The sequence below is a fragment of the Paroedura picta genome, chromosome 8 (assembly GCF_049243985.1).
Source record: "Paroedura picta isolate Pp20150507F chromosome 8, Ppicta_v3.0, whole genome shotgun sequence".
In the NCBI taxonomy this organism is placed as follows: Eukaryota; Metazoa; Chordata; class Lepidosauria; order Squamata; family Gekkonidae; genus Paroedura; species Paroedura picta.
The window spans coordinates 37,303,062-37,327,801 of NC_135376.1; the positions used below are offsets into that span (position 1 = coordinate 37,303,062).

A 24,740-nucleotide genomic window follows, 5' to 3' on the forward strand; every position below is an offset into this window, starting at 1 on the left:
AACGCTGATGTCACCGGCTAATGTTTCACGCTATAACGTCGCACTTAGGAGGCCCATTGTTTCTCCTCACAATGAATTTGTTTCTGGAACCATTGGTGACAATGTCACCCTCCCAAAGGTTGCCATCCTACTCTTTGGAGCCAATGTTCGTGCATGAGCTGCAGCAGCATGCAGGAAAGTGCGGGGAAAGGATTTTCATCTCCAAGATCCAGGAAGCCGCTGGCTCAGTAATGACTTGTAGACCTAATTCAGGAGGGTAGCTGTGTTACTCTGATACAGCAGAACAATGCTTGAGTCCCAGGGCACCTTTAAGACCAACAATGTTTTATTCTGGGTATAAGTTTTTATGTGCACACATCTATTGAAAAAGAAGTCACCATCCATTAGCAGGTGAGGAGGATGTTGCCTGATAGGGTCAATTAGAGCAGGGGTAGTCAACCTGTGGTCCTCCAGATGTTCATGGACTACAATCCCCATGAGCCCCTGCCAAATGCTGGCAGGGGCTCATGGGAATTGTAGTCCACTGACATCTGGAGGACCACAGGTTGACTACCCCTGAATTAGAGCAAAGATAGGATCAAGACAATTGGTAAGATGCCCCTGGGCACAACCTTTGTTCATCTTATAAGCCTATTCATTTTCTGGTTTTGCTTAAGGGTTTTCTTGGGGATGGGTGCAGAATAGGTGCTGGAACTCTGTGGCTACTCCTTGGCAAGTCTCATGTCCACAGCCATCACTGTTTCAATGCAGCCCTCTCTTGCCTCTGCATTATGAATTGTGGGGAGGAGTGCAAAACAGTATTCCTTTGGGGTCAGATTTGGGAAAGGGTTCTTGAGTTTCTGCATCAGTTTCAGCCAGAGGAGAAAGTTCTTTCTTGGCCCAAGACCCTGGAGGGTGAGTCGCTGTCTGTCAGCGCAAACAGGACTGAATTAGATAGACCAATGCCCACGGATGCATCCTTCCTGGCCAGCTGTTTTGTGCCAGATGCTTTTGTTGCAGCTATTTCAATTTTCCTCTTTCATTCGCTGTCTCCCCACCACCACCCCTTCTTTTCACTTCCCACACCTTTCTTGCTAGACTGGGGCACAGAAGAAGAACCCGGAAGGGTAGCTGCACAGGCAGTGCAAAAAGCAATGATGCTCAAATCCCTGCCAATTCGGTTCACATGCTGTTCGCTGGTTTTTCTATTATCAGTTCAACTGCTTGTTGAGCTATTTGCAGCTGTTTGGCGAGGCGATCCGCTTACATCTGACCAGCGCTTTCAAACACAGTCAATTCAACTGTCAAATAAGTTCTTGGCAAAATTTGCAGCAATCGAGGGAAAGGGGTGGGTGCTTCATTGCTTCTAACCACCACATGGCTCAGGATATGAACATTACTTCAGTCTCACTCCCACATTGGAACTGAAGGCCCTCAGGCAGTTTTGTGAATTGGGTGTGCAGGTGGGTCATGTTAAGCCTGAACACGATGGAATGGAGCACTTCTAGGCTGGCTAGACTTCCATTGACGTTCTGCTGAAATCAGTGAGAGTCACAGCCATACTAGGCAAGTGAAAATGGAATAATCTTTTCCTTGACCCCTTCCCATGCCAAGGACATCACTGTGACTTCCATCTGAACCTTACCCTTTAAGTGGCAGCCTATCCATTCTTAGGCCGTGTGTCTCTGCAGCTCTTGCTAACCTGGGCACATCCAAGGTGGACCTATGTCTATCAGTTAACTGAAGGGAAAACAAATTTCAAAGCAATTGTGCCATTACTAGTGATAGAACTCATTGGGTCACAACTGGGTTGATTTGTCGTTCCTCCCAGTGCACGCATGCTGAGAGGAACGGCCAGGAGGATGAGCTGAGGTTGCTTATCTGTGGACAGGATTCCTCCAGGGCTTTGACCCTAGGTTTCCTCCTAGCTAGTGTGAGGATCCAGTATGCCTTCCGCTCGTTTTTTGGCTTGTATTTCTTGTCCCTGGGTGACTTGGTTTGCTGCTCACCGTCTTGTCCTTAACCCCATAACCGAGGCTCCCCCACTGCTTGTCACATGATTCGTAAGTCATGTGCCTGCAGCCCTGCTTTTGAATCCATGTCTTCCATGATTTCTCTCAGTCCCACCGACTTATTTTAATTCTGTTCCTATTATAGTTGCATAAAAGATGCGCCATCGTATCCTTAACTGCTAGGCAACAGTCTTGCTAGAAATTTAAGTCCGGCACAAAGCTCTGTGTGTGTTCTGTAGGCTGTTGTACTACTTACCTAACTGTCTCTGAACAGAGAGCAGCCTGACTGTGGAAGACAGTAGAAAATGCCCTGTTCCCCGCTGGGAACAAACTTGGTAGGTGGGAAGGTCTTCAGGGTCGAGAGTGTGTCTTCATCTGGTGCCAGGTACACTGATGTCACGGGTCGAGAGTAGCATCCACTCAAATCAGTCTAAAACCTCTGCTTTCTTGGAGACCGTTTCCACTTCAGAGTTGGCAGCGATAGCAATTTCATTCTCTCCCTTCCACTGTGAGCTGCAGCTGACATGCCCTTTGAAACGGATATGGCACAGCCTGGAGATACTTTTCAAAAGAGAAGAAAAATGGGAGGGGAGGTTGAAGCATTTCCCCCCAATTGTGAGCTGATTAAAGACCGAGGGCTTTCTTCTCTGCCGCTGTAACTGGTGCCACTTGCAGTGTGTCTGCTAGCAGTTCTGCTTGTGCCTGTTGCTGCTACGGAGTGATGAAGGCAGCGTTTTCCGAGGCCCGCTGCATGCTGAGATTTGCAGGACCCCTTAAGTGAGAGGCTTTCTTTGTTCTTGTATCTTTTTTGTTCCTGGACTTTCTGCTGGTATCTTCCTATTTCATTAAAGATGCAGAGGTGTAGCCTCCCGGCCAGTCTTGCCGCCTATCTGCTCTTTGCGCTGAGGTTGCCAGTTGCAGTGTAAAACTTGTAAAAAGGGAAGCATGAGCAAATTGGCAATTGCTTAAAAACCAACACAATCTTTGTGTTGTGACAAATCCAGGACAACATTTTTGCAGGAGCAAAAGCGAGCAAGTCAGTCTACCTTGGTCAGGTTTCTTATAGAGGCTTCCCTATTTCCTTAATTCTAAAAACGATTCTATTTTTCACAACCCACTCAAGTGTTCCTCTGAAATGCAAGACGGAGGCAGCGTGGTGGATGTATAAAGTTATTAGTATTTCAGATGTTGCCCAAGACAATAAGGTACTGTGTTGAATGAGACTAAGGCCCATATAGTGAGTGTGATGCAGTGGTTATATTGTGAGACTTCAAATGGAAAGGTCTCCATTGAACCACAGTGCTCATTTGGTGCCCACGGTCCAGTCACTTTCCACTTAGTTTGTTCCACAGGATTGCTGCAAGGATGAAACGGAGGAAGGGAGAACTCTGTACAATACCCTGAAGACCTTGAAGGAAGGACAGGATAACCAGTGGCTGGCTGACTGGCGGGCTGGATGTAATCCAGCATCCTGATTCCAAGTCCAGCCAGAGGTTTCTGGGAAATTCATAGGCAGAGCACAAATGTTTCCACGAATAATGAATTCCAAATGAGCGGGTTCAATGCAATTTGTGGTACACATATAGCAGCAAACCCTAATTTGCCCATTAGCTCATGAGCCTTGTGCTGAAACTATGGTTTGATTGTAGTTTCTAGTTCTGGTTTATGACCAAACTGTGATTTGCTCCTCTATTTACGTAGTCAGAAGGTGGGACATGGACAGTTTTTGATCAGGCTTCCACCACCTAAATCAGGGGAGCTCATTTGCCAGGGCTAAATGCTCTTATCAGTCAAGTCAGATAAACTATTTCTGTCTCTATCACAGTGGGTCCAAAGGCCACCAACTTGTGGATGAAGCCTTTAACACTTAAGGGTCACCTGCCCCGCAAGGTTGAGTCCAAAATATAAAACAGTGCCACGAGTGCACTGCTGTTGTGTGAGTCTGACTACTTGGCTATTATGAATGTATCTATCCCTTTATGGTTTTCCTAGAATACCACTGGGTGAAGGACAGGAATTTAACAAATGAATCTTAATGCTCCCTGATATATGGGAGGCCTTTCCTGAGCTTGAAATGTGAAGGTTCAGGTTGACTAACGTTGAAACATTTTGGAGTTCAAGGTCTTCTTTGGATATATGATGTAGAATTAACTGATCTGCTCCCAGTTTTTAGGAATGTGTTTGTTTCCCAGTAAATTCTGTTAGAATATTTGTAAATCAGACAAATTTTACAAGGCAACCTATGTCTCTAGTGGCTTCTCTTCCAAAGGAAACCTCATGCTGTAGTGTTGTCCATGGATATTTCAATGTTTGAGGAAATGGAGAGAGCATGAAACAGTATCTGAACCCCATGCCTGGAGTCATTCTGCCACTGAGGAAGCAAACCTCAATGTGACACTGGGGGAAATACAGGCTTGGCAATATATTTAAACCAGGCCTGCAAAAATGCTTTTGGGAGGAGGAGTCTAGAGGGTGTAGGCATGTACACACAGGAATACACATAAAAACACACAGGCCTCAGCGAACTGCCATTCCTGCCCGAAATGATAAGGAAAAGAGATGGGATGGGGGTTGGGGAATAAGCTGACCATAGTTATCTTGCTCTCCTAAAAACCACATAGACCGTTTATGCACTGGAGGTTTCATGCTGGGCTGCAGGCTAGAGTTTTACTCGTGGCAGGTTGCCCCACCTCTTCCTGCACACGGTGGAGCATTTGGCCTGGTGCATGGGAGCTGGGGCAGTGAAGTTCCCAGTACATAAAAGGCCATAGTTGTACTTCAGCAGACCTTGAAAGAGCTTCTGCTCCCTGCCTTCATCCACAGGGATCATGTTGTATGTCCTGGGGTCATGACTCATCTGAGCAGGACACACCCAGTAAGATGCACATACTGTTTTCCAGGTCCCTCCATTAATGAGTCGGTAATGGGTCCTCCTGGGGTCCTAGCAGTTGCCCTGTTATGCTGAGCCCTGTTGCCAAACCTGCTTCAAGCTCTTCTCTTCCTGTCCAGGTGGCACTCGTATCTCAGGTTGGCTCCCATTTCCACCCAGCTGTTGGCAACTAGGTTGCAAGCAAGCTCAGTGGTATAGAATGGAATGATATTTTAAAGAAATATAAATATACCACAGAACTGCAGCCTTCTGGTAGATTCAAATGACCCATTTTATTTATTAATTTCATTTAGATTTCATTTAGATTGCATATAGCCTGCCTTTCTCACTGAGACTCAAGGCAGGTTCCGTAGCACAACTTAAATATGATTGACAGCATGGGACATCCAATAAAAGCGTGCAACAGGGTTTGAGCCATAGAAATCAGCTTCCCATACAAGCTGTGCATATGGGCCTTAGCATTATATCCCCCTTCCTTCTCTGTATCCTCAGCTCCTCAATGTTGCATGGGAGTGGAAAGATTTCCTGAAGTCTGTGTGCTCTTCCATGTCCATTCTTGAAGCTCAGCTACAATCAAAACATGAACCAAGCTTTGTTTTACCAAGAAGTAAATAGGTTATTGTATTTTAGTACCAGAAATATCTTTAATGCCCACATTGGCACTCATACCTGTAAAAATGTAATGAATGAAACATGTATCACGTCCTGTATGCCTGTTATGCAACTATATAAGTGAGCACAGGTTAAAACAGGGCACCGTTTAGCTTATAAATAGCCAAGCAAAATCTGACGTCATTCTCCTCTATAGAAGCTATATTGTGTCCAGTTCATTAAGTCTGAGAATACATTTCATCGTTCAAGGGCAATATTATGGAATGTCATGTCGAGTAGGTAGGATTAGCAGAACAACTGTGAATAAAATAACACTACATCACTTCCCACGAAGTTGGGGGATATGCCTCCATTCCTAGTTTAATAAAAATGTGGGTCTGTCTGAGGCTAAAGTATCATACTGAGCAATGTTAGAGCAATCGGATGAATTAAAAAGCAAATTATGAGACTTATATCTTACACACCTACATGTCTCAAGGAGCCGTGGAAGGAGATCTCATTAAAACTAGCCGCTAGATTGATAAATGTTGTGTCTGGTCTTGATTCAAGAGGAACTAGAAGCAACAGCGGTCTGTCTGCATGTACTTGCTTGGAGGGGACAATAGAGTGTTAGGGATGCCAACAAAGTGCCATAGAAGACGGGTGTCCCAGAATTCCTTCCCATATTGTAGGGAATGCCATGGCCCAGCTCTTTCAGTGCTCCTCGAGGCAGCAAAGTGTCTTGAGCTGGCCAGTCCCTGGCTCAAAGAAGTAAGCAAGCTCCTTTGCTAGGAAAAAACTGATTTGGTATTTAACAGCCATTTGTTGTGAAATATAAGCATTTTGTATCCCATGTGGCTGCCTTTTCCAACTCACGCTGGGTATTCCTCTTTTCTTTCTTTCAACTTTCCCTAGCGTTATTGTCATTTTTTAGTGTGTCATAATTTCTTTCCCCCAATAAAGGAGTCATTGAATGTATAGCCACATACTAGTGGTGCCGTTTCCAGCTCTCTGAGCCCCCCAAATTTAGTCCCTTCAGTTGCCTTCACTATGGCTTCAGTATAGGAGTTTAGATTCATTGTGAGGGTTATTTTTACTGAAGAATGAATGTGGGTGAACGCCTGACTCTGGTTATACGGAAATTGACTTTTATAATTGTAATCTACCCTGCAGGCATACGTCAGAGAGGTAGACATATCAGTTCATATGCTGAATACCATTCCTGTTGCCCTCAATCTTTGAAGCTCACCAAAGCCTGAAGTGAGTAGAAAATATAATTTAAAACCATCTAACTTCTCTTCCTAACCTCTCAGGCCTTGAGAAAATATTTGTTGTTGTTGTTGTTGTTAGGTGCAAAGTCATGTCCAACCCATCGCAACTCCATTGACAATGATCCTCCAGGCCTTCCTATCCTCTACCATTCCCCGGAGTTCATTTAAGCTCACACCAACTGCTTCAGTGACTCCATCCAGCCACCTCATTCTCTGTCTTCCCCTTCTTTTGCCCTCAATCGCTCCCAGCATTAGGCTCTTCTCCAGGGAGTCCTTCCTTCTCATGAGGTGGCCAAAGTATTTGAATTTCATCTTCAGAATCTGGCATTCTAAGGAGCAGTCAGGGCTGATCTCCTCTAAGACTGACCGGTTTGTTTGCCTTGCAGTCCAAGGGACTCGCAAGAGTCTTCTCCAGCACCAGAGTTCAAAAGCCTCAATTCTTTGACGCTCAGCCTTCCTTATGGTCCAACTTTCGCAGCCATACATTGCAACTGGGAATACCATAGCCCTGACTAAATGCACTTTTGTTGGCAGGGTGATGTCTCTGCTTTTTAGGATGCTGTCTAGATTTTCCATAGCTTTCCTTCCTAGGAGCAAGCGTCTTTTAATTTCTTTGCTGCAGTCCTCATCTTCAGTGATCTTGGAGTCCAGGAAAATAAAATGTCACTATCTCCATTTCTTCCCCATCTACTTGCCAGGAATAGAGAGGGCCGGATGCCATGATCTTTGTTTTCTTGATGTTGAGTTGCAAGCCAACTTTTGCACTCTCCTCCTTCACCCGCATCAACAGGCTCTTTAGTTCCTCTTTGCTTTCTGCCATTAGAGTGGTATCATCTGCATATCTGAGGTTGTTGACATTGATAAAACATTTAGAACGCAGTAAACAAGATGTCCACTTTAGCAGCAAGTTTGCCTTTGTTCAGTAGGTAGGGATTATGTCCGAGAGGCTGTCTGCTTCTAAGAGGTACAGAATTTCATTTAATGTTCAGTTTATTAATTATTATCATGCCAGTGCTACAAACAGTGTATATCTAAAACCACTGCTTTAGGGATAACTGGAAACTCTATGGTACAACTTTAGGGATAACTGGAAACTCTATGGTACAATGGAAAATTAACTCTTTAAAGTGCAGCAAGTAAAGTGTTAAAATGAAGGGCAGGGGCAATACATTAACACTTACATGCAATGGTATTCCAGGTTATTTATGTACTTATCCTGAGGAAACTGGAGACAGAAAGAGTAGCACATTGCATGTAACAAAGCCTTGAGTGTTAGTGTGTGGTGTTGATTCTGGGCTCCTGGTACCACCATGTGGATTCACTCTCCCTTAACCTCATTAGTGTGTTAGGAAAGGGCCTGTAACTTAGCTCTAAAGAACTGTGGATCAGTGCCCCCTAATAATTTTGGTTTGTAGTTCAGTTCTGTAACATGAATGACACTTCTCTTCGTTTAAAAACAAAGACATCCTTTTACACTTTTGAAACTGGTTTCACTGCACAAATGGAGAAATGACACGAGGGCCATACAGCTGCAGTCTTAAAACTGTTAACAAATGAGGATAAATTTGCATGAAGGCACAAAAAATATCATGGTGTTTAGGGTTTTAAAATGCAGTCCAAGGGCCAGATGGTGTAGTGCTGTAGAGATATTAATACAAATAAACTTATCAGTACTATTTAACTGGCTGGTTCTTCTATGTCTCTTTTTTCCTGTCTATGGCCTTTAAAAAAATCAAGTAAGATATCCTGAGCTGTCCTGAAGTCCAGGTATTCCTTATTCAATATATATTATGAGGGTTGAGCTATTGGCAGTACACACGTGTTGTGTTCCTACAATGTACCTGTCCTTGACATCTCCAGTTTCAAATATCAAGGGAAGACCTCCCGCTGAGTTAGATTCCAAAGAGCAGCTGCTTGTACCAAGTCAGGCCATTGGCCTATAAGATCAGAATTATCTACTCTGATTGAAGCAGCTCTTCCGGGTCACAGGAGGTAGAGCCAGACACAATATCTCTTCCCTCACTTTGTGAAAGAATCATGACGAATATATGAAGCTGCCTTATTCAGAGTCTGGCCCTTGCTTAGCCAAACTTAGCATTATCTGTACTTTGGTTGGAGTCATAGTCCTGCCATGGGAGGAGAGCAAGTCCAAGAGGAGGAGTATGTGGGCTAGGCTTGAGAGGCAGACCCTGGTAACCAGTGGAAGACTTGGGAAGAGCACATGGGGGATTCGCAGTAGCAACGATATGACATCACTTTTGGGAAAACCTTTAGGGAAGTGTTTCTCAACCTTCCTAATACCACAACCCTTTATTACTGTTCCTCATGTTGTGGTGACCCCCGATCATAAAATTATGCAAGCGTTCTTTCACAGAAATTAAACTGAAACTAACCAATGGTGTGAAGATCCATTGTTCATGATTGTATATAAATTGTTTATAAATTGTATATAAATTGGTGGGCACCTACAGAAGGACCGGCAACAGTGGCAGCGCCCCCCCCGGCCAAGCTTCTCACCCTGCTGCAACCCCAGTGAAAGGGTCGTTTGACCCCCAAAGCAGTCCCAACCCCCAGATTGAGAACCACTGCTTTAGGGATAACTGGAAACTCTATGGTACAACTATCCTGCAATTCTTATAGCATTATGATGTCTCTCCTGCTTCTTGTCTGCAAGTGCATCTCTCATATCTCCACCATCTTCCTCCCTCTGGGCGACAGCCATCAGCTGGCAACATTTGTCCCATTGTTGGGGTGTGAGAAATTGGACCGTTTTTAAAGTGCTTGCATTGTGCTTCCTGCATAGTTATGCCGGAAGATTGAGTTACACTCATATTCCAGCCTTGCAGAGCTCTGAAGTGCATGTGTGATCTCAATGTAAATGTATTCCAGAACCTCTGGAATCAAGTGAGCTAAAGAATTCCATTAAACGACTTAATGAATATGTGGGGCACCTTCCAGATGGCACAGTTCTTTGTATTAGGAACTAGAGGGAAGCATGTTCATTGCTTGGCCAACATCTGTGGGAGCATTATATTCAAAGAGAGGCTCCTCGAATCCCATTCTACCGCATCCTTCAGTAAATGTGGTTAGACAATGGAGTAAAATGGGATTCCTTTGGACAGTAGGAGATATTTTTAAAGCTCTGTAGCCTCCTGATTGTATTCTAAAACTTCACCTGTTCAGCCAATTACTACATTTTCTAGGTGTGGGCAGTAAAACTGCATTTAATGGTCTACAATGAATATTCATAGGACATCATCTGCATACATTGTTCATGCAGACTTATTTAAACTCCATTGCGCTTCTTAAAGGAACTGGAGCAAAACAGCCGCCGGCAGACTCTGCCCTCATGGCAAACATTATTAAATTCGGAGTGAAAGTTGACAGCATTGAGCATAAATTTTGCATCAGTAAACAAAAGCAAGGAAGCAGAGGCGGTCTCCCAAACTCTCTGCACAGTGGGGCAGATCTTTTGTTTTTCAAAAGTCCAAACTAGCAAATTACAACCAAATTAAGAGTAATTTTTACTATGTTCTTTTAAAAATCTATTTTTAGATTCAGAATGGAAAGTGAATGAAAACTAAGGCTGAGCCAAATCAGAGCGGCACAGTTCTCTCACATAGACACAGACACACCCCACAACCAGACAACCCCCCCCCCTTGCACTCCTCTGATATGTGCTTGTTTCTTTCAATGATAATTAAAAAGAGCTTAGGAAGGGGCTGAACAGGTTCGTGTCTCTCTCCCTGGAAAACCTTCTGTCTGTCCTTCCTCTCAGTGCCTTTCTGGAGGAATTGCTCCCAAGGCAGTCTGTTCACAGCCTCGGTTGGCTTTGGTATCTTCATTTTTAAAAATTTAAACATCTTCATTATATCTTTTATTTAAAATTCCACAGTCGCATTGCAAATGAGATTTGGTTGCGTTCAGATGTTGCTGAGGGCAAATGGACCTAATGCTAAGTAAAGGATGCCTTAATATGCAAAAGCTCAGGGTACACCCCTCCAAGCTAAAGAAATTTACCTGGCAATTTACTATTTATTTTTTACATTTGTATTCTGTTCTTACTCCATGGAACACAGGAAAATGTTTCCAGGATTATTCAATATTATGCTAACAACAACAACAACAACAACAATAATAATACTGTGTTAGATTGATAGATAATGGCTGACAGTTTGGGTTGACACAAATTAGGCTGACAGTTTTGTATAGTTCACACAGACAAAACACGGTGTAGGAAATGCACTGAGAAGAAATAGGATTGTGCATTTTGTCCCTGCTCCCAATCTTATTTATTTGGTGTCCTTTTTGACTGTGAACACATATAGCTTATATAGCTATATATGCATGATCTGGTACCCTCCAAAATATAGAGTCCTCAGTCATGCAGAGGCTAACAGTGCAATCCTAATATGCTTTGAGACGCTTTGAGACCCACTGACTTCAACATTGTCAGAAAGGTGTAACTCTGCTCCAGATAGCATTGTGTAGATCTCCTGTAAGCATGTACTCTGTTTACAAAGGGATGCTGAATGTGTGGCACTTAGGACAGCAAGTATGAGCAATCTCTCTCTCTCTCTCTCTCTCTCCACCCATGGATTTTGAACATATGGAAATGACCAATGGCTTAGTCAAGGTGGGCCACACATGAGTTTAAGGGCCAAGCAAGGATTTGTGCTCATCTTGCTGGGTGAGAAACTGCATCTCACTTGGTCATCAGATCTGTACACATACAAATACAAACATGTTTGTGGTCAGGTTCATAGATTCCTATCATTGCTATTATTGCTATTATTCTGTACCAGTGTTCTGGTATGGATTTTTCATGGGATTGATTGGGGTATTAATGCTAGCAAAGAGAGTAGGAAAAATGAACACAAATGAAACACATATGTCCTTATGCCACAGATGAACACAGATGAAACACATACTATGAGAATTTTCTTGTTGCCTTTTCACGTCATAAGAGACAGCTCCAGATAGATGGTAAGGTTTGTGAAAATAAAAGTGATAACCAACCATGCACTGCTGAATGGTCACAGTGCTCTTTGCTCTAGAGTGTAGGTGATTAGGATAATATGATTTCTTTTCTATTGAGTCACAGCTGATTTACAGCAACTCCAGGGGGTTTCAAGACAAGAGGCAGAGGGAGTTTGCTGTTGCCTGCCTCTGCATAGTACTGTTGGACTTCCTTGGTGGTTTTCCATCCTAATACAAACAAGAGCTGGCCCTGCTTAGCTTCCAAGATCTGATGGGATCAGGCTAGCCTGGGCTATCCAGGGCAGGGCAGGACCACTGGGCTATCCAGGGCAGGATCTCACTGCATAACAGGATCTTTAAAACTGGACATCCAGTCTACAAATTCGCATTTGTGGATTTTGCTCATACACTGATACAATAGACACCCCCCCCCCCAATACAGGCATGCACATGCAGAGGGATTTGCCTATCTGCCTTTGTCTGGTAGCAAAGATTAAGCTTCCTCTTTATGCCCACCTTTTGCACACCTGTCAAAGTCAAGGTTGCCATCTGGCTTGCTTGTAAACTGATTGCAGTTCTGTGGTTTCTCACTCCTGGTCAGCCTTTTGTTTTTACTTAAGGCTTAATTCTAATCCAATGTGCCATTCCGTAAGTTCATGCCTCCGTTTAAGTGGCATTGAGATTCATATGAGAAACAGCCTTTCCTACTGGAATATGCAAGATCTTCAGTGTGCATGATTGAACAGAATATGAAGAATATCCGACAGGGGACATGAGAGGAGATGTGTATTTAGTATGGTTAGATTAGGAATTTCCAGATATTTTCCAAATAGTCTCCTCCTATGTCCTGATTAGCTCAATTGGAGACTTTTTGCTCCTTGCAGCACTCCCTCTCTGCTTACCTCCAGAACAGACAGAGCACTTAGACATGAGTTTCCCCACTTTTTATACAAAATTGTTTCTCTTCTGAAGAAAACTATTTTATTCTTTAAAGCAGCCTGGTGCTTTGTTCCTCTTTGCATAAACGTTAACATTTCCATACATCTGGGATTGCAGTAAGACTGCATTCCAATAACCCTAACATTGTTACTTTACTTGGAAATTAGGTTTCTTCTAAAAAAGAAAAAAGAAACCAAAATTCTTTACCCGCTTTCCCACTGTTGTCAGGAGAAAGTCCAGAGTATCCTTGGAAAATCCATTGGCCAGCAAAGATATTTACAGTTCTTGCCCCTTTCTGCCAAGTGCTGAAGTCATACAAATGGCTTAGATACATTCCAGATACAGCAGCTTGCTCTGGGATTAGCGTGAATTGGGTTCAAACACACAGTGGAGAGTTGCTGCACTCCTTTGCCTCCTACTGCTCCAGTTACAGAATGCTACATTGACTGTGTAAGAAAATAACACATGCAACCTTTGCTCTGCTAGGAGTTCTGAAACCTGTATTCTTTGTTACATATGACTACCTTTTTCAGTATAGCAATTTGGTCTTTCATATATTCTGCCCTACACTCACAAAAGTATTTATTTCCTTAATGAGGAAATGATTGACAATCAAGTGAAAACTTGGAGAAAGAGAAATAATCTCCAAATACTGCTCGTTTTACTTATGGACTAGATTTAAAACCCATTGTATAGGAGAATACAATGGTCGCTAACATGCCCTCTCCTGCCCCCAGGAACCTTGCAGCCCTCCTGCCAGCCCCCACGCTGCCCCCCCCAAGTCCCCGGCTTTGGCACAGGGAAAGGAGCAGGCCCACCACGTCCTTTCCCCATGTCAAAGCCTTTCTCCCCGGCCGCCCCTACCCCGAGTCCCCGGCTTTGGCGCGGGGAAAGGAGCAGACCCACTGCCTTGCTCCTTTCCCGGCAGTGAAGCCTCTCCCCCTGGCCCCCTCACCCCCAAGTCTGGGACGCCTGGGATGGGACAAGGAGTCTATCGGGAGTCGCACAGCGTGCGGCTCCCGATTGGCCCCTTCAAGTTTGTAGCCCTGCCCCTTTCTCCTCCCACCTAGGGCTTATTCTTGTATTTTTACCGCTCCCGCGGAGCGGTTTACAGATTTGCTTAAAGAATTTTTATGCTACTTCTGCAGAGAGCCTGCCTGAAGTGGCTTAGAAAAATAACACAATAAAAACATAAAGCATTATAAATTCTTACTACCAAGCATAAAACAACAAATCAGTGCATAAAATTAAGCATCTTAAAATAAATGCCAGATTTAATGGTAAAAACCATTAAACAGGCTTGGTGTACTGGTTAAGAGCGGTGGCTTCTAATTTGGAGAACCGGGTTTGATTCCCCACTCCTCCACATGCATCCTACTGGGTGACCTTGAGCCATTCACAGTTCTCACAGAGCTCTCTCAGCCTCCCCTATCCAACAGAGTGTCTGTTTCTGGGAGAGGCAGAGTAAGTTGTTTTGAGACTCCTTCAGTTAGTAAAAAGCACAGTACAAAAATGCAGCTGTTCATCTTCTTCTGAATAACAGGAAGGTTTTGGCCTGGTGCTTTGTGTAAGGGTAAGGGCACTTCACAAGCAAGGTGCCACTACTGAAAAAGTCCCTTCTCTGTTGGTGGCTGCCTCTTCTCTGAAGTCAGAGGCATCAACAGCAGGCTTGTGAGTCAGGCCTTAACTGGTGGGCTAGAAAATAGGGAAGGAGAGAGTCCTTCAGACATCCTAACCTCACTCATTTAGAGCATTATAGGTGAGAGACAGCACTTTGACTTGAGCTCAGGAACAAATGCACAGGCTGTGTAGATCTTTTAGCACTGGATACAATCCTTATATCCCTCCCCTAACATTAGCCTGGCTGCGACATTTTAAAGCAGCTGGAGACTTTGGACTGTGTTCAAAAGCACACTACAGTAATCTAGCCAGGATTAATTCTAGCATGGATCGCCCTGGCTAGATTACCCTTGCCAAAATGAAGTGTGGACATGTTCTCAGGGTGACTACCCATGTTCACTTTAAGGATGCTTTACTACGACCATATCCACATGGGGAATATGTTCCTGGAAAGCTTTTGAATCTTGGTGGCTTTTAGAGCCCCCTCCACATGACGTTGCCTGCATCCCGAGGCTGTCCAGTAACTGGGTCACGATTTGGCCATTTTTAACTTGCAATTTTAGGAATCGCCAAAACTAGATTTACCACCCTAAATCATGCATTCCATTCCCATTGGTGAACAACCAGTGAGCAACCAGGGGTAAGACTGTATGGAGGGGAAAACGTCCGATAGTCTCAGTAGTTTTGTCCTGCCCTCGCACCTGCCCTCCCCTCTCCATGTTCTGCTCTGAGTAATTTTCTTTAATGGTGTGGTCCGTGTTGGAGTGTGACCATAAACCTACATTGTCACAGGTGAAATAAAATCTTCTTTAAAGTATCCATGGTCTTTTGGGGATCAGGCTGGCAAAACACAGCCCCTTTTCTGTTTTCTGGAGGTGGGGAATGAGTTGGGAAAGAGGGGGGGCGGTTGATTGGGCTGCCTTCTCCCGGTCATTCAGGGGTCTGAACACCTTGTTTTAAAGCCAACCATTAGCATAAAATGTCTTTTTGGGCTTCAGTTACCTGTCTAGCCTTCTAACAAATTGGGCAGGCAGAAACAGCCCCATTTGCATTTTCTGGAGGTGGGAAAGGAGGTGGGAAAGAGGTGTGTGTATGTGTGTGGGGGGGAACAGGTGATCTGACAGACTTCTGATCATACAAGGGTCTGAGCACCTTGTTTTAAAGCCAATCATTTACACAACATGTCTTTTTGGGCTCCAGTTATCATGTTCAGGATGTCAGAAATCCACCCAGACAGAAATAAACGGCAAAAGAACATGAATTCCCCAAAAAGAGGGGGTACTTTATTATTCTGGCATTTCTCCATAGCAACAGGGCAGTGTTAAAAAATGCATCTGTATTCTGGCATTACCACACAGCAATATGGAAGTGCCTTTAAAAGAGAAAAAATTGGGGCAGGGGGAGGGGGGGAGAAAGTTTCAGTCCACAAAAGAACTGCTGTGCTGTAATTGGTGGCTTGCTGAGATTGACAAGCCAAGGATCGGAGGGAGAAGTTTAGCTCGTTTTCCCTTGTAGACGTGTCAGGAGGCAAGAAGTCAAAATGGGGTGGAGGTAAATTGCAGGAGGGGTCTCTCCTTGAGGAGGGCTGCAAATGCAAGATTTATCATTCCATGTTTGCAAGCAGGAAGCCATTCAAGTTTACCCCTCCGTGCGGAAATGGTCTATGGCTTAGTACAGCTCACCTTTTAAGCACCTTAGAATAAGGCAAGGATAAAAGTGGCAAACTGAGAGAGAGAGAGAGAGAGAGAGAGAGAGAGAGAGAGAGAGAGAGAGAGAGAGAGATGCCCTGTGAACTTTGTATTTCTGAGCAGGTCTGCCGTGTTCACAGGAATAAACTCTCGTTGACCTCATAATTCCCCGACCAGCCATAAGGAGTACTGAGGTGAAAAGAAGTGATATCTCATCATGGATGTACTGATTACAGCACATTTGCTCATTCAGATAATCTGCCATTTTTACATGAGTGGCATTTTTATGAAAGCTCAGAGTGACTTATGCATTCATTTGTATAAATAGTTTTGCACGATGACCTGAAAAGGCCCAGAGAATCTCTGGGTTACAGTATAAGCAATGAACTTTGGTTTTGTTTTCATCAGATAATTTAGACACAATTTCCTTGGAGGTGGAAATAGATTGTTTTCACACTATAACACCATCCCCCTTTTGCCGCTGTATTTCGTTTCTGCAATTAACTGGAAGGAGAATTAAAAGGTGGCACTACACACCACTGAAGTACTGTGTTCCATTCAGCAAAGGTTCTACTTTCCCCTGCCCCCTTAAAATGTCCTCCATGTCTCAAGGAGTTTCTGTTTTTGTCAAGTATTTACATGAAAACTAAAGCTAAAAAGGAGTGCTTGCTTTGGCTGCAAAGAATAATGCAACACTCGCCGCAAACACTGATTAATAAAAGGTTGATTCAGAAATGTTGTGATTGACTAACACTGCAATCCCACACAATACATTCAACAGCAGCAACAGCAAAAATCACCACCAATAGAGACTGAAAAAGATGGGGAAACAATATAAGAAACATGGGAATGCAACAGGTTAGCAACTATTTTCTCTGAATTCTTCATAAAACGTAGTAAGTCAGGGACGTTTATCCCAAACTGAACAATTAGTATGGAAACATTTGCAGAAGTATTATTTGCTTTTGAGCTTGAGGTGTGGGTTAGACCAGCCTTTCTTAACTTTTTTACCATTGAGAGACCCCTAAAATATTTTTCGGGCTTCAAGAACCCTCAGATGTGGCATCGTCATGAAGAATATGGTTGAAAAGCATACTGTGTACATGCCACATGCCCCCCCCGTTCCCTTCCCACTCACTCCAGACCCATCACTGGCCTTGGGGTAGGGGGCTGTCAACATAACCATATATGGTCATATCACCCCATAAATATAAAAAAACAAATTTTATATATATATATATATATATATATATATATATGTATGTATGTATGTATGTATGTATGTATGTATGTATGTATGTATGTATGTATATATATATATGTGTGTGTGTGTGTGTGTGTGTGTGTATGTTAACATTAATTAACTTCCACCCATTCAGAAAACCTTTCCAGGGCTATCAAGAAACCTCTGGTTGAGAAAGACTGAGTTAGACATTATCTCAGTGATTTTCCCCCAAGGCTGAATGTGAAAGAAGATATTGGGAAGGAATAAGGGAACAGGGAAAAATCTATGAACAGGTTACTAGTCTTCTGTTAGCAAATGATTGTACATCTTTCCAGTGAAATCTGTTTTCCCTTTTCTTTTTGCATTCCAACAAATAATTTCCCTTGCCAGGGGCAGGGGGAACCCCCCTTCAGAATCAGACTGTAAGTGTACCGACCAGAGCAAGGCACTGATGAGGCAGACACAGTTTTAATGGAAGGCCCCATTGTTCCCTTGTGTCCTACATTGAATATGCCAGTCTTGCTTAATTGTCTCCCAACTATGCCATGGTTTTTTTGGTACAGATAAATATCCATTAGGGGATAGACTGAGACCGCTCCATTAATTTCACTTGTGTCTGAAGCAACATTGAACGTGGGTCTCTAAAACTCAAAGGCTAATGCATTGGTCTGTTATGCCACTATTCACTTCCTTACTCCCAAGACAGCCGTTTATGTTTTATTTATGAAATTGTCTAAGTTGACTTGATTTATGAAGGCAAATTTACCGATACACTTATCTCAAAAAAAGGAATGATAGGACACAGAAAAGCCAATATCAAATATACAAGGGAGTCCTAAGATACCCTCTAATTGGCATAGCTTCATTGATTTCCAAAGAGCAAAGCCAAGTTGAATTAGACCTAGCTCTAAGAATTCTTTATAATTGATCTAAAATTCTGGAAAATTTCCAGAAGGCTTCAGCTACCATACAGCGCCGCACATTCTATTTATTTTAACAGCTTGGCTGATAGTAAAATGCTGTTGTATTTATGGAAAGGTGTATTGCATTCATCCTGATTATAAACAAGATTGGTTGCCCTGACAGGTGTGAAATTTGTCTTTTGGGCAATAATAATCGCAGCCAGATGTGGACTGGGATCTTTGGTAAGACAGAACTCAGGCCGGGTTGTGAAAACGGTTGTAAAAAGCTGGCTGTGGAACAGACTTGTTAAACAGTTGCTTTTATGCACACATATTGTGTATTAGGCCAGAAGCAGATACCTATTGATCCATGTGTTTATCCATGATCCATGGGAAATAGCTCTACTCTGACCTGAATGGCCCAGGCTGGTCATTCATGAGATCATCAGATCTCAGAAGCTAAGGAGGGTCAGCCTGGGTTAGTCCTTGGGTGGTAGACTATCAATGAAATCCATGGTTGCTACATAGAGGCAGGCAATGGCGAACCACCTCTTAATGTCTCTTACCATGGAAATGCTGTGTAGTCACCGTAAGTTGGCTGTGACTTTACAGCACTCTACACTAGCGATCCCCAACCTGTGGGCCACGGACCACATGTGGTCCTTCAACTAATTGGAGGTTTGCCCCGAAGGATGCCTTCTCTCTCCCCCCCCGGCCCTTTACTTCATTCCCCCCGGCCCTTTACAACACACTGCGGGTGTCATTGTCTCCCATCACTCCCAGATGGGACTATCTCATTGCAGAGAAACAAGCTCAGGGTTCCCATTGATTTGTCATTGTTATGAGTTAAATTTTCCATGAAAATAAAATGTTCCATATGTTCATTATTGTGGTGTGTCTGTATCTTATTTTGAAGGGATGTTTAAACATTACCATAGCGATCAGAGAGCGTTAGGCCAGTGGTTGAGAGTAGAGGAGTAAACTACCCCCCCCCCACCAGGCCTCAGTAAAAGGTGTTGAGTGGTCCCCGGCGTTGAGTGGTCCCCGGTGATAAAAAGGTTGGGGACCACTGCTCTACACCACACTTTCTCAACTAGAGTTTTGCAAAATCCTGGGGCTTCTTGGTGGCCCTGGAAAGGTTTCCCGAATGGGTGGGAGATAATTTATATATATATGTTTGTGTGTTTAATTTATTAAATGTGTTTTTAATTAAATATATTAAAACACATATATTAACCGTGTCAAATATTTATTGGATGATATGACCATATATGATCATGTTGATCCACCCACCTACTCCCAAAATAGCCAGTGATGGGCCTGAAGAGGGTGAGTGGGGTAGGGGCCACAGCCATGCTTCCCAACCAGATTCTGCACAATCGTACCACTTCTGGGATTTCTCAAAGCCTGAAGAATATTTAAGGGTTTTCTCAGTGGTAAAAAAGTTGAGAAGGGCTGCCCTACACCCAAACATGTGGGATATCTCTGATATGATGATGATAATGGTCTTCATTCATAGCCCACTTTTCTCACTGAGACCCAAGACAGAATATACAATAGGGAAAAAAATTCATCCAGATAGCCAAGCCCTCCAATAAGCAATGCAGTAAAAGTAGGACTATAGAAACTGAAAAATTGTAAACAAAAGCTCCCTATGTCCAGAGATCCCCCAACGGGGCACTGGAGGGGTGTGTACCTATGTATTTCATGATGCCTGCTGAGTGTTTTTGCCCAGCAAAATATGCTATGTAGATTTTTTTTAAAAAAATGCTTCTGCAGCAGCTGCAACCATAGCTGATTGTCACTATGTGACAGAAGATAAGCTGTGTATAAGCAAGAAAATACTTTTAAACAATATGTTCATTTTTAAAAGTAGAGCTCCTGTCTGAAATGTTGAAGAATTGCTATCAGAGTTGTGCATAAGTTCTCTCTCTTATGCATGTGGTTTGCTTTGCCTCCTGTGGTAGCCATTTTGTGGTTGCACCCACCTCCTTATGTCAGAATTCTAAATCTGCCTCTAGGTTCAAAGAGGCTGGAAGTGAGAACTTTCAAAGGCAGCGATAGCCAGTGGCTCAGGAGCCAAATGTGGCTCTTTGTCATGCCAGCTGTGGCTCTTCTTCGCACCATTCTGCTCTGTGGCACCTGCTTTATATTTCAGGATAGAGGATCATGCCCTGGTCCAGAAGGGCCTGTTGTTAGCAGTAGCTTCCCACCTTGAAACAGCTTTCACTGGAGGAATGCGTAAGCTGCAAGGCTCTGTGTGGTGCAGGCATCATACCTTGAAGGGTAAATGTGCTTCTTTTGGTTGACAGCAGTTGTGAATGTGACTCTTCATGAGCCATGGAGTGAGTACCACTTGTCGAAGGCATAACATATCCTAATGAAGAAAAGGGTTTTCAAAGACAGAGGACTGTGCCATTAAAAAAGGAAGCTGATATGAACATTGCAATAAGCTACAATATTATCCCTTGTAGAAGAAGCCATTTGAACTGGTCCATTATACTACTAGTCTAATCCTATTTTATAAATGTCCCCCTGAACATTTCTGTTTTGCCAGTTCTGCATGTGGGGTCTGACCACCTCATTTAAAAACTGGCATTGAATGGGCCTGTCAAAATATGGGTGACTTTAGGATAGGAGAATGTTGGTGAGTGAATTTAAGACCGCACCACTTTCTTTCTTTGAGTGTCTCTTGGGAATTGCCTCCCTAGCCAATTATATTTACAGCTAGAAATTGTTTTTCTGATATCTAACCCCAATTTGTAGCAATACAGTATAGAATGTTAATATGTGGGTGTGGAGGCCAGAAGTATAATGAGATACAGAATGTAATTGAGTGGAATTCATATGTCAGTCTTACAAAGTCTAAATTCATCCACAAAACTCAGTCTAAAATCAATTAAAGGGCAACATGCTGCAATCAAACAGTAATAAAGAAAAATTACGGGCAGCCTTACAAATAAACAAACCACAATTGTAGTCTTTTCTCACTGAATATTTCATGATTAATATATTCCTACTTCAACTAAACAAAGGTAAGATGGGATATGATCCTGTGAACAATTACCTGGGAAAAAGCCCCACTTAATAACATGGATGTACTTTTTGAGTAGACCTACTTAGGCTTGCTCCTCCGGTCATATTTAAATATGTGTACCTGTTGTAAATATCCCATTAATCAAACATGTCCCAAACCAATTAAATACTGAAATGGTTTCCATAAAATTCCCCTCTAAGAATGAATAATGCAAATGTCTGCTTATACCCTGCGAACTTTGTGCTGTGTGGAGGACCTCCCTGCCCTAGAGTTACAAAACCTTTCCTCATGCTGCAGAGCACGTAGCTTATCCCTGCCCTCTCCTTCCTCCTGTCCTTGTCTCTTTCAGAAGAATCCAGTGCAGAATGTGAAGTGACCCAGGAGGCTTATGCAGTAGCTGCCCAGGCAAAGGCTGTGCTTGACTCATATGGTTCCCTGCAACTGTAACGTTGCCTGAGATTGGCCAAGCCCAGCTCACAACTCTAAATCTAAAAATTAAAAATTAAAATCTATTTTACTTTCCTTTTATCAACATATACATACACAAGGCAGCCTTCAAATTCATTAACTCAGGGGTAGTCAAACTGTGGCCCTCCAGATGTCCATGGACTACAATTCCCAGGAGCCCCTGCCAGCGAATGCTGGCAGGGGCTTCTGGGAATTGTAGTCCATGGACATCTGGAGAGCCGCAGTTTGACTACCCCTGCATTAACTGCATTCTGTACTGCTACAATCCAGGCCTATTCACCTTTCCTGTTGACTATTATCAAAGCTTGACCTGGACTTCAGGCAGGAGGCCCAGGGCAGCAGTCCTATATTCCTTTGCTGCCAACGTCTGCATGGACTGTTCACTGTGTCTAGGCTAGAGAGAACAGCACCTGTGGTTGCCTGGCAACTATATGCTTTCATGCCCTTCATTCCGCCACCTGGCTCAACAGCCTTCATCTACCCCAAAAGTAAGAAAGGCTCAGAGGCAGCCCACAGCTAGTTGCCTTCTGGCCAAGTTGGCCTTCCACCTACTTTGAAAAAAAAGTTTAGTACAGTGATGCAGATCAAATAAGACTCTAATTAGGATACCTTGGCATAAAATGGTACACCCTTGATTGAGAAAATTGCTGTTATCCTTTAGGAATAATTTTATTATATACTCTGCTTTCCATATCTCAGTGAGTTTGTTGAAATATGAACAGTTGCAACAGTAGGAACAGTTGCTGCTCTGGTTTAAAGATCCACACAATTCTCCTTTTGGTGCCTAATTGTCCCAGCCCAGATGCTACAAACTCCCCCCATTCTTTGGCTGCCATCTTCCACTTTCAACCCAAGTCCTACTATGGCAAACCTGACATCTCTCCCTCCCACATTTTCTTGCTCTCACCAGGGCTCTCCAGTTTGCTCCTTTCCCCTGCCTGACTCCCTTCTCTCCAACCCCTTCTCTTTCCTCCTTGGGGACATGCTCCATATGAACATATTCAGTTCAGTTTCATTGGACTAGCTGTGGGTGGAACATATTTGGGTACTGCAGCTGCTCACACTGTGTTCAAATAGCAATTTACATTTGCCACTTTTTCTTGCCTTTTTCTATAGAATTGGTAGCCAGTAAAAACCGATCCTCTTAATAGCTCCTCTTAGTTCTTGATATCACTTCCTACACACACACACACACACACACTCAGAGAGAGAGAGAGAGAGAGAGAGAGAGAGAGAGAGAGAGAGAGAGAGAAGGTTTTAAACTCAGGGTTGGGAAAATACTTGTGAACAGCACCTAGACAATGTAACCCCTGGTCCCTTGATAACAGCTGCAACCCGAGACAAAATAATCTCAACATCTAAAGTTGGGTCTATGTTGTTCTATGGATATGGGGGTACAAACAGTTCTCTGAACAGTAAACTCTGTAGCTTCTCAGCACAGAATATGTGGGTGGCTTTCTGTGACTCAGAAATGCTTATCTTTCTATTTATTTATTTAGAGGATGTACACCCCACCTTTCGGTTATAAATAATATATGGATGTTACAGAGTAAAAACACATACAAACAGAATGCGAGAGCAACTCGAACACTGGATACAAAAATCTCAGCCAGGACAGGATGTCAACAGCATTTGTTGAGAGATATGCTATGAAAATAAAACTGGTGAACTAGCCAATATCATTAAAGACGTCTTAAAACCCAGTGGTTATCAGCTTGCATCTTTCACACAAGAAATCACATTTATATACATCAGGAAAGAAGAAGACCACCTGGAGCCCTGTGCATGCAACCCATGTCTGCTCCTGACTCAATATGCAGGGAGGGGAGGGTTGCCAACTCTGGGTTGGGAAATTCCTGGAGATTTGGAGAATGGAGCCTTAAGGGGGGGTGGGGTTTAGAGAGGGGAGAGATCTCAGTGGGGTATAATGCCCACTCCATCTCAGTCATTTTCTCCATTTTCTCTCCCTACTCAGGGGCAATTCCTAGAGGGGTTGAAGGGAGCTGTGGTTCAAACTCTTCTGAAAAAAACTTTCTCTAGACCCTGCCGACCACCCTTCCATTTAGCACCTGGCGTTCTTGGGAAAGGTAGTTGACTGGGCTGCTGCAGACCAAGTAGCATATCTAGAAGAAGCTTTGGTCTTGGATCCCTTTCAGTTCAGCTTCTGACCTGGCCATGGAGAGGAGATTGCATTGGTCACCCTGATAGATGACCTCCAGAGCCAGCTGAACCGATGTGGATTAGTGCTGCTCATGATGCTAGATCTCATGGCAGCATTCAATGTTGTCAGCCATGAGCTGTTAGCTCATTGCCTTGTTGATGCTTGGATTCAGGGGACAACTCTAAAGTGGTTTGTCTCCATTTTTTAGGGTTGAAGACAGAGGGTTGCAGTCAGGGAGGATCAATCCTGTTGCTGGACATTCCAATGTGGTATCCCACAGGGAGTGGTCATCTCCATGATGCTATTTAACATCTTCATATTTCCTCTTGCCCAGCTGCCAAAGGTTGATGACACCCAACTCCCCCAGAAAAACAGGCCCTGTCTGAGGCCATGGCCAACTGACTAAATCAGAGTCACCTGAAGTGGAGCCCTTCAAAGACGGAGGTCCTGTGGCTGGGTAGGAAGGGAACAGTGGAGGAAGCACATTTACCCAGGCTGGATGGTGTGTAACTTACTGCTGCACAGACCACCAGGAATCTAGGGGTGATCCTTGATGCCTCCCTTTCTATGGAGGCACAAGCCACCAAAATAGCTCAGCAGGCATTTTCCAGCTATGCCAGCTAGGTTACTAGCACCCCACCTGGCTTTGGATCACTTAGCCACAGCCATCCATGCAACAGTCACCTCCAGGATTTCTGTAACTTGCTCTACACGGGCCTTCCCTTGTCCCTGCTCTGGAAATCACAGCTGATCCAAAATATGCTACCAGACTCCTCACTGAAACATCATGGAGGGCTTCTATATACCCTATGTTCAGGCAAGTGCATTGGTTCCCAGTAGACTTCTGGGTTAGGTTCAAGATGTTGGTTTTGATCTAGAAGAAGAAGAAGAAAGAAGAAAGAAGAAAGAAGAAAGAAGAAGAGTTGGTCCCCACAACAGACACCCTGTAAGGTAGGTTAGGCTGAGAGAGCCCTGAT

General features: G+C 43.6%; 2 long non-coding RNA genes across 2 annotated transcripts in view; one reads left to right on the forward strand and one right to left on the reverse strand.

The window, feature by feature from the left end:
- LOC143843292 (uncharacterized) overlaps window positions 1-23,305 on the forward strand; it is a 48,025-nt gene extending 24,720 nt beyond the window's left edge. Inside the window, exons 2-3 of the long non-coding RNA XR_013233519.1 lie at window positions 6,646-6,732; window positions 23,102-23,305. This is a non-coding gene — a long non-coding RNA (uncharacterized LOC143843292). The remainder of the gene's footprint in view (window positions 1-6,645; window positions 6,733-23,101) is intronic.
- Window positions 5,236-21,971, reverse strand: LOC143843293 (uncharacterized). Its single transcript, XR_013233520.1, has 3 exons — window positions 21,883-21,971; window positions 20,376-20,474; window positions 5,236-5,448 (listed from the first exon to the last, which is right to left on the reverse strand). It is a non-coding gene; the product is annotated as an uncharacterized LOC143843293 (long non-coding RNA).
- Window positions 23,306-24,740: the final 1,435 nt, after the last annotated feature.